This window comes from Symphalangus syndactylus, chromosome 8 (genome assembly GCF_028878055.3).
Source record: "Symphalangus syndactylus isolate Jambi chromosome 8, NHGRI_mSymSyn1-v2.1_pri, whole genome shotgun sequence".
In the NCBI taxonomy this organism is placed as follows: Eukaryota; Metazoa; Chordata; class Mammalia; order Primates; family Hylobatidae; genus Symphalangus; species Symphalangus syndactylus.
This window is the reverse complement of record NC_072430.2, coordinates 86,112,260-86,125,191: the sequence shown is the minus strand read 5'-3', so window position 1 is coordinate 86,125,191 and position 12,932 is coordinate 86,112,260. Positions and strand designations below refer to the sequence as shown.

Genomic DNA, 12,932 nt, shown 5'->3' with positions numbered 1-12,932 from the left:
ATAGATATAGAGATATATAGATAAAATTTATATTAAGGTGAGGAGAATTACTCAGGATTCCTGAACAGTAGGCCAGTAGCCTTTGTAGGAGATTATAGGTATGATCCTCTTACTCAACAATAGAAATAAATAAATGAATAAATAACCCATTTGCAGAATTCTTCACATTTTAAATAGTTTGATAATACAATGGAAGAAAAGAATGTTATAATATAAGATTCAGAGTAACTTCTAGAATGCTGTTCTTGGTAGGGTTTCCAAATAATTTTCAAAAATTTCACACAATGTTTAAATAGTATAGCTGTATCTAGTATAATTTCATTATAGATTTGTATCCATATATACACATGCATGTGCTCATGCATTAAACACCTACTGACATATACATACACGCTTACTTATGCTTTTGTGTGTGATGTGCGAAAAATGTTTGGAAGAACATATTCTGAGATGTTAATGGGGTTGTCTCTGGATGGTGAGTTTATAGGTTATATATTTTCTCTTTATGATTTTCTATGTAACACAATGAGCACATTTGAATTTTTTAATAAAAAATTAACTGCCAGAATAACAAAGATAATTTTAAATAATATTTTTTAAAGTTCTTTTGCATTTCGATGCAGAAAAAGATTTTTCACACCCTCTCTTAAATCAGAGAAATTAAAATAGAGCACTTTTTCAAAAAAGCATGCTTTGTCTTCTAATGAAGGACAAGCTACTTTGGATGAGATCATTATTTCCAAAATCATATTGAATTTACCTCCCTTACTTAACACAAAAAAACACTGTTCCTTACATTCTTACATTTACCTATAAGAGCAATATTATAGGTACACAGAGGGCCTTTCAATATGCATTGTTCTTGACATATGTAATACAATGGAAACGAACTACAATAATAATTGTGCACATGTACCTTAAAACTTAAAGTATAATAATAATAAAATAAAAAATAAAAAAAGAAAGGACCAGGAGAGTGTTTTCTTATAGCTTCCTGTTAAATAGCTATTATTTTATTGGTTTAGCTTTGTTAATTCTTTCTTTAAGCTATGGATAACAAGTGCAACATATTCTTATTTTTTTACATAGTTAAAACAGAATAAATGAATGTGTTGTCTGAGAGAGAAAAAAGAGAGAATAAACACGGTCGAAGATGAAGCTCCATAAATCTGAATGAACTTCACATCTTCTACTCAGAGGAAATGTTCAAAATATAAATAGTATTATGCACCATCACTGATGTAGGCAAAGCATGAACTATATTCTAGCAATAGTTATCAATCAGGGAAGACTTGAAAGAACAAATTCTCTCAAAGTCTTGCCCAGTCTTACCTTTTTAGATGTCTTTCAAAAGAGAATCTTGAAGAGAGAAAACATTCTAAAAAAAAAAAAATAGGCAACAAATAACTACCAGGCTGATGTACTGTCTCCAGTTTGGTTCTTCAAAACATTTCATCAGGAGCATTGATCTAAATTAACCCCAAGATTTTATATTATAATTTTTCAAAGCAGGGTTTTAAGAGTTCCTTAAGTCAGTGCCTTGTAACCCCATATGATTGATGTCTGACACAATCTTGGCAGTCATCAAAATTTTAGTGGACTCCTTTCATTTATTTTGCAGGTATCAGGAAAAGCATTTTGGGTACTGCCTTTATTGAGAGACATTACAAATGATTGAAGACAGGAAAGACTGCACTCCTAATAATGATGAAGCACTTTAAAATAGGTATAACCTTTTAAACGATGTTCAGGTATAGCTAGTGGAAAATCAGGTAGTTCCAGGCAGCTACTGCTGCCTAACTACTCTCACTTTCTCTGGAAACCAGTGAGAGTTCTGATTTATAGTTCTCAGGCAGAGGGTGTCTTCCATCCCAAAGTGACCATCTTCTCCATTTCACGCCTTCACACCTGAACATTCTCAAATTGTTTCTGAAAATCGCATAGCACAATTGGAAAATCTGAGTTCCTCAATTCCAGGAGCGGCCCACTGTACGTAAAGTTGACATGGAGATGCTTCAGATTCATATTAATTCTAGAAGAATCCAATCTCAGAATGGATACCAAATGTTTGTGCAAGGGAGTATGATCACAGTCTTTTCCAATTACAGTTTGTGACAAGACTAGAATATATATTCTGTGATAATATTAAAATGCAGTTAAGATACTTTCATTGAATTTCTGGTTGTTTTGTGAAATGTTTTAACAGCATCTTCTGTTCAATTCATTTGCACCTTCAAATATACTCTCTGGAATCCAATTTGGAATTTATGTAACATAGATAAATATCAAGTAAGAAATATTCTCAGAGTATAATCTTCTGTATGTTATTTTAATTAATATTCACAACCATAACTTGGATTCTTGTGGGAAAGAGGACAAATGGCAAATACATGATTTAAGTCAACTCTAGATATTGGTTCCATTTCTCTTTCCTTAATGATTTTTTTTTACCCATTTTTTTTTAACTTAAAGTCTCTACCCACCCATATATAAAGCCTTAGAAATACTCCAAGGTAGCATAATTGACTGATTTAAATTTCAACCCTTATCTCTCAATCTTGGTAAAATGCTACTATTTAACATAATGTTTAAAAGGCAAGATGCAAGGAAAAAACAAGTCATCAAATGTCTGCATAACCCACAAACTAATTAATCAATCCCCAGAAATAAAAAGTTGGTGCTAACAGTAATTGATTAGACAACCTTTTCAAAATATTTTTTAAAAAAGGAAACAGGGATGTAAATTTAAATTAAATATAAATATAATTTGAAAGTTTCACAGAATGTACATGTCAGTAGGGCCATACATTACATGCTGTATTCATCCTGAGTATGCCTTTACTTTTTCAAGAAATGTATTTGATTAGAACATCTCTGCAAAAGGCAGCCAATTGTTTTTTGTACTAACAGTGTTAGAGAAAGATCTGCTTTGCCAAAAGTCCCTTTTCTTCTGCCTTTAAGCTTCAACAAATGATCAGCTCTCAGTTGACACTTAAACATTCATCGTTTTGCCTTTTTTATTATCACTATAAAACTTGACAAACAGCTCTCTCCTGTCTTGCTTCTTCTGCTTACCTCCCTATCTGCTGTGTAAATGGTATACACACATTTAGTACTTTGTATATGTTCTCTGAGTTCTAACATCTATTTAAACAAAAATAAGTTCTTTATAAATGATTTCAAGTTTTGGCCTTATGTTGCTACAGTTTAGCAATCTTCTGGCTCTGAGTAAACTCTGCAAAAGAGCTGTTCTTGAGTGCTTGCCTATGTTTCCATGCAGAATGTAGGCTTATTCATATCTACAAATAACAGAGCATTAAAAATAAAATAATTTCCTGATTAGGATGAGTCACTTCCAGTAAAAGCAAATGTCTTGGTAAGAACATGAAACCTATATTGACTGTCTGAGAGCATTTGCCTCTGTGTCTTGGTCATGGTGGTCTGGGGTGGGTCTGGTCTGGCCTATGAGTCAAAGTTGCTCACTGATCATATTTATGCCACAGCAACCTCTTTTGGGGATCACCAGTGCCATCCCATAGTCTCTGCTTCTTGAGATTTTGAACTGTTACACATCTTTTCTTACGATTTCTTAATGATCCAGTTTTAAAAAGAGTAACATATGACTCATTATACTGCTTGTGTAATATATGCATAATGAGTTTGGAAGCAAACAGATAATTCTTAATTCAGAAAGAACATGAAATTTCTAGCAGGTTGTAATGTGCTAAGCTTTATTTTCCAGTACAAACAATGAGTCATGGAACAAAATGAATGACAGGAGTAGGTAATTAAGAAAGTATGATAAGGAAATAAATTTAGCTCATCATCTGGCACTCTATAGAAAATAGAAATTAAAACTTTATTTTCTAGGCGCACCTCAGGCCATGCACCCCATAATCACCACTGAACTTACTCTTTCTTGAATAACCCAAGTCCTTTCACTTTGTACATATGGTCACTTGTAGTGACTCGGAGCACCCTTCCACCTTACGTTTGCTACTTAGCAAACATCTCTACTTTTAGGACCAAGTTCAAATGCCCCTTCTGCTAAAATGTCCTCCAAGTGCTTTGTTGCTCCATCCTCTGGACTTTGTTGATATATTTTTTTTGTCCTATTAAAAAGTAATTACACTAATAATTTATATAATGGATGAATACACATTTATTGTCCACATACACCTCCAAAGAAACAAGATGCTCAGCATGACTTTTCCACAGGCTTCACTTATCTGCCACAGTGAAATCATCTCTTACTTGTTCGCCATTCTTCCTGCATCACACATTTTTTCTTGGACTTATTCTCTGAATTACTGAAGTATATTCTTTAGTAAGCTTTATAGAAATGATTCATAGGTATTAAACTTTCCAAGACTTCGAATATCTAAAAATGACTTTCCCTTCCCACATTAGTGAATTTGGCTGAGTAAAGAACTCCAGATTGAGACAGGAGACAGAGAATGATAGCCAAATAAAAGTCTCTACCAATTGTCCCCTTGGCAGAAACACCAAATTAAATTAACTATTCACACAAAAGTCCTTCATGAGAACCAAAAAATCATGTGAGCAATCACAATACCTGGTTTTAAATTTATATTGAGAGGTGACAGCATGCTGGCAGTCCTCACAGCCCTTGCTCGGTCTCGGCACCTCCTCTGCCTGGGCTCCCACTTTGGTGGCACTTGAGGAGCCCTTCAGCCCACCGCTGCACTGTGGGAGTCCCTTTCTGGCCTGGCCAAGGCGGGAGCCGGCTCCCTCGGCTTGCGGGGAGATGTGGAGGCAGAGGCGCCAGCTGGAACCGGGGCTGCGCGCGGCGCTTACGGGCCAGCTGGAGTTCCGGGTGGGCGTGGGCGTGGGCGTGGGCTTGGCGGCCCCGTATTCGGAGCAGCTGGCCGGCCCTGCTGGCACTGGGCAATGAGGGGCTTGGCACCCGGGCCAGTGGCTGCGGAGGGTGTACTGGGTCCCCCAGCAGTGCCAGCCCACCGGCGCTGTGCTCGATTTCTCACCGGGCCTTAGCTGCCTTCCCACGGGGCAGGGCTCGGGACCTGCAGCCCGCCATGCCTGAGCCTCCCACCCCCTCCATGGGCTCCTGTGCGGCCGGAGCCTCCCCGAGGAACGCCGCCCCCTGCTCCACGGCGCCCAGTTCCATCAACCACCCAAGGGCTGAGGAGTGCGAGCGCACGGTGCAGGACTGGCGGGCAGCTCCACCTGCAGCCCCAGTGAGGGATCCACTGGGTGAAGCCAGCTGGGCTCCCCAGTCTGGTGGAGATGTGGGGAACTTTTATGTCTAGCTCAGGGATGGTAAACGCACCAATCAGCACCCTGTCAAAACAGACCACTCGGCTCTACCAGTCAGCAGGAGGTGGGTGGGGCCAGATAAGAGAATAAAAGCAGGCTGCCCAAGCCAGCAGTGGCAACCCGCTGGGGTCCCCTTCCATACTGTGGAAGCTTTGTTCTTTCACTCTTTGCAACTGCTCACTCTTTGGGTCCACGCTGCTTTTACGAGCTGTAACACCGCGAAGGTCTGCAGCTTCACTCCCGAAGCCAGCGAGACCACAAGCCCACCGGGAGGAACGAACAACTCCGGACGCGCCGCCTTAAGAGCTGTAACACTCACTGCCAGGGTCCACGGCTTCATTCGTGAAGTCAGTGAGACCAAGAACCCACCAATTCCCCAATATCACTGGAAGAGGCATTGAAGAGGGTAGTAAAGATACTCTCGAATTGCAGACACCATCCCTTCTCCATCCCCTAGCAGTGGCCATGTGGTGCAGCAAGAGAATCTGTGCACTTGAGGAAAGGAGAGCAAAGGGATTGTGGGACTGCATTGGAACTTGGTGTTGCCCTGGCACAACAGAAAGCAACATCAGGCAGAACTAAGGCGACACCTATAGAAGGAGCATTTATATGAGCCCTAGACAGAAAGGAATCATCCATCCCAGCAGTCAGAACCTGAGTTCTACCAAACCTCAAGACCATGGCCTACAGTACTCTGGGGCCCTAAATAAACCTGAAAGGCAATCTATGCCTCAAGGACTGCAATTCCTTGGCAAGGTCTGGTACTGTGCTAAGTGTGGAGTGAGGGGACTTGCAGGAAACGTGACCTAGTGAGACACTAGCTGGGGTGGCCAAGGGAGTGCTTGTACCAACTCCCCAACCCCAGGCAGCACAGCTTGTAGCACCAAAACGGACTCTTTCCTTCTGTTTGAGGAGAGTAGAGGGGAGATTAAAGAGGAGTTTGTCTTGCAACTTGGATACCAGCTCAGCCACAGCAGAATAAGGCCACAGGCAGAGTCCTGAGGCCCCCATTCCAGGACCTAGCTCCTGGACATTTCTAGACACACACTCCATGAAAAGGAAACTCGCTGCCTTGAAGGGATGGACCCAGTCCTGGCAGGATTTGCTAAGTGCTGATTAAAGAGCCCTTGGGCCTGAATAATCAGCAGTGATAGGCAGTACTCGCTGTGGGCCTTGGGTGTAACTCAGAGACGTGCTGGCTTCAGGTGTGACTAGCACATTCCCAGCTGTCGTGGCTGTGGTGAGAGACTCATTCTGTTTGAGAAATGGCAACAGAAGAGTAAAGGAGACTTTGTCTTGTGGCATGGAAACAGCCTGGTCACAATGGGGTAGAGCACCAGGTGGGCTCTTTGGGCTCCTGATTCCAGGCCTTGGCTCCTAGATAGCATTTCTGGACCTGTCCTGAAATAGAGGGGAGCCCACTGGCCTGAAGGGAAAGCCCAGGCCTGGCAGCATTCACCACAAGCTGACTAAACAGCCCTTGAGCCTTGAGTGAACATCAGTGGTAGCCAGTCAGTACTCTCCGTGAACTGGGGCAGTGGTGGCCACAGGAGGCCCCTCTGCTTATGGAAAGGAGATGGAAGAGTAGGAAGGACTTTGTCTTATGGCTTGGGTGCCAGCTCATTTGCAGTAGAATAGAACATTAGGTAGATTCCTAAGCTTCCTGACTCCAGGCCCTGGCTAATGGACAGCATCTCTGGACCCACCCATGGCCAGGGAGAAATTGCCACCTGAAGGAAAAGACGTAAGCCTGGCTGGCTTTGCCACCTGCTGATTGTAGAGACCTAGGCCCTTGTGCAAACATAGGCGATAGCCAAGCAGTTGTTATCATGAACCTTGGTCAAGACCCAGGGCTGTGCTGGCTTTGCACAGCTCAGCACCGAGAGAAAAACTCTGGGGAAATGTAAGAGAAGAGAAGAGTCTCTGCTTGGTAAACCAGAGAATTCTTCAGGATCTTATCCAAGACCACCAAGGTGGTACCTCTATGAGTGTGGAAGATTCACAGCATTACTGGGCTTGGAGTGCCCCCTAATGCAGATATGGCTGCAATGACCAATATCTTAGATCACAACATGCAAGTCCCTTCAAATACCCTGAAAGCCTTCTCAAGAAGGATGAGTACAAATAAGCACAGACTACAAAGACTATAATAAATACCTAATCCTTCAATGCCCAGACACCAATAAACAAACACATGCATCAAGACCATCCAGGAAAACATGACCTCAATGGAAAAAAGAAACTAAATAAGGCACAAGACACCATGGACCAATCCTGGAGACAGAGAGATATGTGATATGTGACCTTTCAAGACAGAGAATTCAAAATAGCTGTTTTGAGCAACTTCAATGAAATTCAAGATAACATAGAGAAGGAATTCAGAATCTTATCAGATAAATTTAACAAAGATATTGGAATAATTAAACAGAATCAAACAAATTCTGGATTTGAAATATACAATTGACATAATGAAGAATGCATTGGAGTCTCAATAGCAGAATTGATCAGGCAGAAGAAAGAATTGATGAACTTGAAGACAGGCTGTTTGAAAACACATAGTCAGAGGAGACAAAAGAACAAGAATAAAAAACAATGAAGCATGCCTACAAGATCTACAAAATAGCCTCAAATAGTAAATCTAAGAGTTTTTGGCTGTAAGGCAAGGTAGAGAGAGAGACAGGGGTAGAAAGTTTATTCAAAGAAATAACAGAGAATTTCCCAAAACTGGAGAAAGATATCAAGATACCAGTACAAGAAGGTTATGCAACACCAAGCAGATTTAACTCAAATAAGACTACCTCAAGATATTTAATAATCAAACTCCCAAAGGTCTAGGATAAAGAAAGGATTCCAAAAGTAGCAAGAGGGAAAAAGAAAACAACAAATAACAAACAAAGAAGTTTCAATATATCTGGCAGTAGACTTCGCAATGGAAATCATACAGGCATATAGGCCAGGAGAGAGTGGTGTGACATATATAAAGTGCTAAAAGAAAATAAATATGTACCTTAGAATAGTATAACCAGAGAAAATATCCTTCAAACATGAAGGAGAAATAAATACTTTCCCAAACAAAAGCTGAAAGATTTCATCAACATTAGCCCTGTCCTACAAGAAATGCTAAAGAGAGTTCTCCAATATGAAATAAAAAGACATTAATAGCAATAAGAAATTATCTGAAGGTATAAAACTCACTGGTAATAGTACACAGAAAAACAGAATATTATGATACTGCAATTGTGGTGTGTAAACTACTCATATATTGAGTAGAAAGACTAAACAATAAACCTATCAAAAATAATAACTAAAACAAAGTTAGAAGGATAAGAAGTACAATAAGACACAAATAGAAATAACAGAAAGTTAAAAAGCAGGGGGATATCAAGTTAAAATCTACAGATTTTATTAGTTTTCTCTTTGCTTGTTTGTTTTTGTAATCATTATGAATTCATCAGTTTAAAATAATGTGTTGTAAGATGATATTTACAAGCCTCAGGTAACCTCAAATCAAAAAACATAACAACAGATACACAAAAATAAAAAGCAATAAATTAAAGAAAGTTTAATTTAAAACCAGAGAAAATCACCTTCACTAAAAGGAAAGAAGTAAAGAAAGAGGAGAACACCACAAAACAACCAGAAAACAAATAATAAAATGGCACTAGTGAGTCCTTCATTATCAATAATAACACCGAATGTAAAAGAACTAAACTCTCCAATCAAAAGCCATAGAGTGGCTGAATGGATCACACAACAAGACCCAATTATCTGTTCCCTACAGGAAACACACTTCACCTATAAAAATACACATAGACTGAAAATAAAGGGATGGGAAAAGGCATTCCATGTAAATGGAAACCAAAATAGAACAGGAGTAACTATACTTATATTAGACAAAATAGACTTCAAGACAAAAACTATAAAAAGGACAAAAAGGTCATTATATAATGAAAAAGGGGTCCGTTTTAGCAAGAGGATATAACAGCTATAGACATATGAACCCAACCCTGGAGTATCCAGATATGTAAAGCAAATATTACTAGCGTTAAAGAGAGAGATGGATGCTAATACAATAATAGCTGGAGACTTCAACACCCCACTGTAGCACTGGACAGATCATCTAAACAGAAAATCAACAAAGAAACTTTGGACTTAATCTATGCTACAGACCAAATGGTCCCAATAGATATTTACAAAACATTTCATCCAACAAATAAAGAATACATAATCTTCTCCTCAGCACCTGAATCATTCTCAAGATCAGACAACATGTTAGGCCACAAAACAAGTTTTAATAAACTAAAAAAAAACTGGAATCATATCAAGTATTTTCTCTGATCACAATGGAGTAAAACTAGAAATTGATAACAGTCCGGGCATGGTGGCTCACGCCTGCAATCCCAGCACTCTGGGAGGCCGAGGCGGGTGGAGCACCTGAGATTGGGAGTTTGAGACCAGCCTGACCAACATGAAGAAACCCCATCTCTATTAAAAATACAAAATTAGCCAGGCATGGTGGCACGTGCCTGTAATCCCAGCTACTCTGGAGGCTGAGGCAGGAGAATTCCTTGAACTTGGAAGGTGGAGGTTGCAGTGAGCCAAGAATATGCCATTGCACTCCAGCCTGGGCAACAAGAGTGAAACTCCATCTCAGAAAAGAAGGAAAGGAAAGGAAAGGAAAGGAAAGGAAAGGAAAGGAAAGGAAAGGAAAGGAAAGGAAAGGAGAGAGAGAAGGAGGGAGGAAGGAAAAGAAGGAAGGAGAATTGATAACAACAGAAACAAACTTTAGGACTTTACAAACACATGGAAATTAAATAATATGCTCCTGAATGACCAGTGGATCAATTAAAAAATTAAGAAGGAAGTTGAAGAATTTCTTGAAATAAATGAAAATGGAAACACATTGTACCAAAACCTGTAGGATACAGCAAAAACAGTACTAAGAGGAAAGTTTATAGCAATAAGCACCTACATCAACAAAGTGGAAAATCTTCACATGACCAACCTTAGAATGCCTGTTAAAGAAGTAGAAAATCAAGAGCAAACCAAACCCAAAATTAATACAAGAAAAAAAACCCACAGATATCAGAGCAGAAATAAATGAAATTGAAACCAAAAAAATATGAGATTAACAAAGGGAAAATTTGATTTTTTGAAAAGATAAAGCCAACAAACTTTTAGCCAGACTTACTAACAAAAAAAGAGAGAAGACTCAAATAAATAAAATCAGAGACAAAAAAGAAGACATTACAACAAATAATACAGAAATTCAAAGGATGATTAGAGACCACTATGAGCAACTATATGCCAATAAATTGGAAAACCTAGAAAAAATGGACAAATTCCTAGACACTTACAACCTACCAAGACTGAAGAAGTTCAAAACCTGAAAAGACCAATAATAAGCAACAAGATCAATGCTATAATAAAAAGTCTCCCAGTAAGGAAAAGCCAAGCACGCCCCATGGCTTCACTGCTAAATGTTACCAAACAATTAAAGAAGGAATAATACCAATCCTACTCAAACTATTCTGAAAAACAGAGGAGAAAGAAATACTTCCAAACTCATTCTATGAGGCAAGTATTATTACCCTGAAATCAAAACTAGACAGACACATCAAATAAAGAAAATCACAGGTCAATATCTCTGAATATCGATGCAAAAATCCTTAACAAAATACTAGCAAACTGAATTCAATAACACATTAAAAAGATCATTCGTCGTGAACAACAGAGATTTTTCGCAGGAATACAAGGATGGTCCAACATACAGAAATCAATGAATGTGATACATCATATTAGCAGAATGAAGGACAAAAGCCGTATGATCATTGCAATTGATGCTGAAAATGCATTTGATAAAATTCAATATCTTTTTATGATGAAAAAAAAGCACTCAAAAAACTGGGTATAGAAGACACATACCTCAATGCAATAAAAGCCAGATATGACATACCCACAGCTAGTATCATACTGAATGGGGAAAAACTGAAAGGCTTTCCTCTAAGATTTGGAACATGACCATGATGTCCACTTTCACCACTGTTATTCAACATGGTACTGGAAGTACAAGGGACAAATCAGATAAGAAAAAGAAATAAAGTGCTTCCAAATTGGAAAGGAAGAAGTCAAATCATCCTTCTCAGCAGATGACATAATCTTATATTTGTAAAAACCTAAAGCCTCCACCAAAAACCTATTAGAACTCAGAAACAAATTCAGAAAAGCTGCAGAATACAAAATTAACATATAAAAATTAGTAGTGTTTCTATATGCCAACAGTGAACAATCTGAAAAGGAAATCAAAAAATAATTACCTTTACAATTGCTACAAGCAAAATAAAATAAAATACCTGGGAATAAACTTAACCAAAGAAGTGAAATATTTACAATGAAAACTATAAAACACTAATGAAATAAAATAAACAGGAAATGAAAGAATGCAAAAATATTTCATCTTCATGGATTGGAAGAGTTAATATTGTTAAAATGTCCATACTCCCTAAAGCAATCTACAGATTCAGTGCAAGCCCTATCCAAATACCAATGACATTCTTCATGGAAATAGAAAAAACTATCCCAAAATTTATATGGAACCACCAAAGATCCAGAATAGCCAAAGCTACCCCGAGAGAAAATAACAAAACCGAAGGGATCACATTACCTGACTTCAAGTTATACTTTAAAGCTGTAGTAACCAAAACAGCATGGTTTTGGTTACCGGCATAAAAACAGACACAGACCAATGGAACCAAATTGAGAACCCAGAAACAAATATACATATCTACAGTGAACTCATTTTCAACAAAGGTGTCAAGAACATACATTGAGGAAAAGACAGTTTCTTCAATAAATGGTGCCAGGAAAACTGAATATTTATATGCAGAAGAATGAAACTACACCCCTATCTCTTGCCGTGTACAAAAATCAAATCAAAATGGATTAAAGACTTAAATCAAGCACCCCAAACTATGAAACCATTAAAAGAAAATGCTGATGAAATCCTTCAGGACATTGGAGTGGGCAAACGTTTCTTGAGTAATATCTGACAAGCACAGGCAACTAAAGCAAAAATGGATAAATAGGATCACATCAAGTTAAAAAGATTCTGCATAGAAAAGGAAACAATCAACAAAGTAAAAAGACAACTCATAAAATGGCAGAAAATATTTGCAAACTATTCTTATGACAAGGGATTAATAACAAAAATATAAGGAGGTCAAACAACTCTATAGGAACAAATCTAATAATCCAATTTAAAAATGGACAAAAGATCTGAACACAGATTTATCAAAAGAAGATATATAAATGGCAAACAGATATATGAAAAGGCACTCAACATCATTGATCATCAGAGATATGCATACTAAACTACAATGAGATGTTGGGCCGAGTGTGATGGCTCACGCCTGTAATCCCAGCATTTTGGGAGGCCAAAGTGGGTGGATGACCTGAGGTCAGGAGTTTGAGACCAGCCTGACCAACATGGTGAAGCCCTCTCTCTACTAAAAATACAAAAAATTGCCAGGCATGGTGGCAGGCTCTTGTAATCCCAGCTATCTGGAGGCTGTGGCAGGAGAATCTCTTGAACCTGGGAGGCGGATGTTGCAGTGAGCTGAGATTGCACCACTGCACTT

General features: G+C 38.6%; 1 protein-coding gene across 3 annotated transcripts in view; it reads right to left on the bottom strand.

The window, feature by feature from the left end:
• The window catches only part of PPP1R1C (protein phosphatase 1 regulatory inhibitor subunit 1C), a 174,787-nt gene that overhangs the window by 151,059 nt on the left and 10,796 nt on the right, over window positions 1-12,932 (bottom strand). For 2 of the 3 annotated variants that reach the window (XR_010122379.1, XM_055289933.2), the window contains exon 2: window positions 1,333-1,378. The exons of the other annotated variant lie outside the window; for it this stretch is intronic. The gene's annotated coding sequence lies outside the window, so the exon portion shown is untranslated. The remainder of the gene's footprint in view (window positions 1-1,332; window positions 1,379-12,932) is intronic. 3 annotated transcript variants of the gene reach the window in all.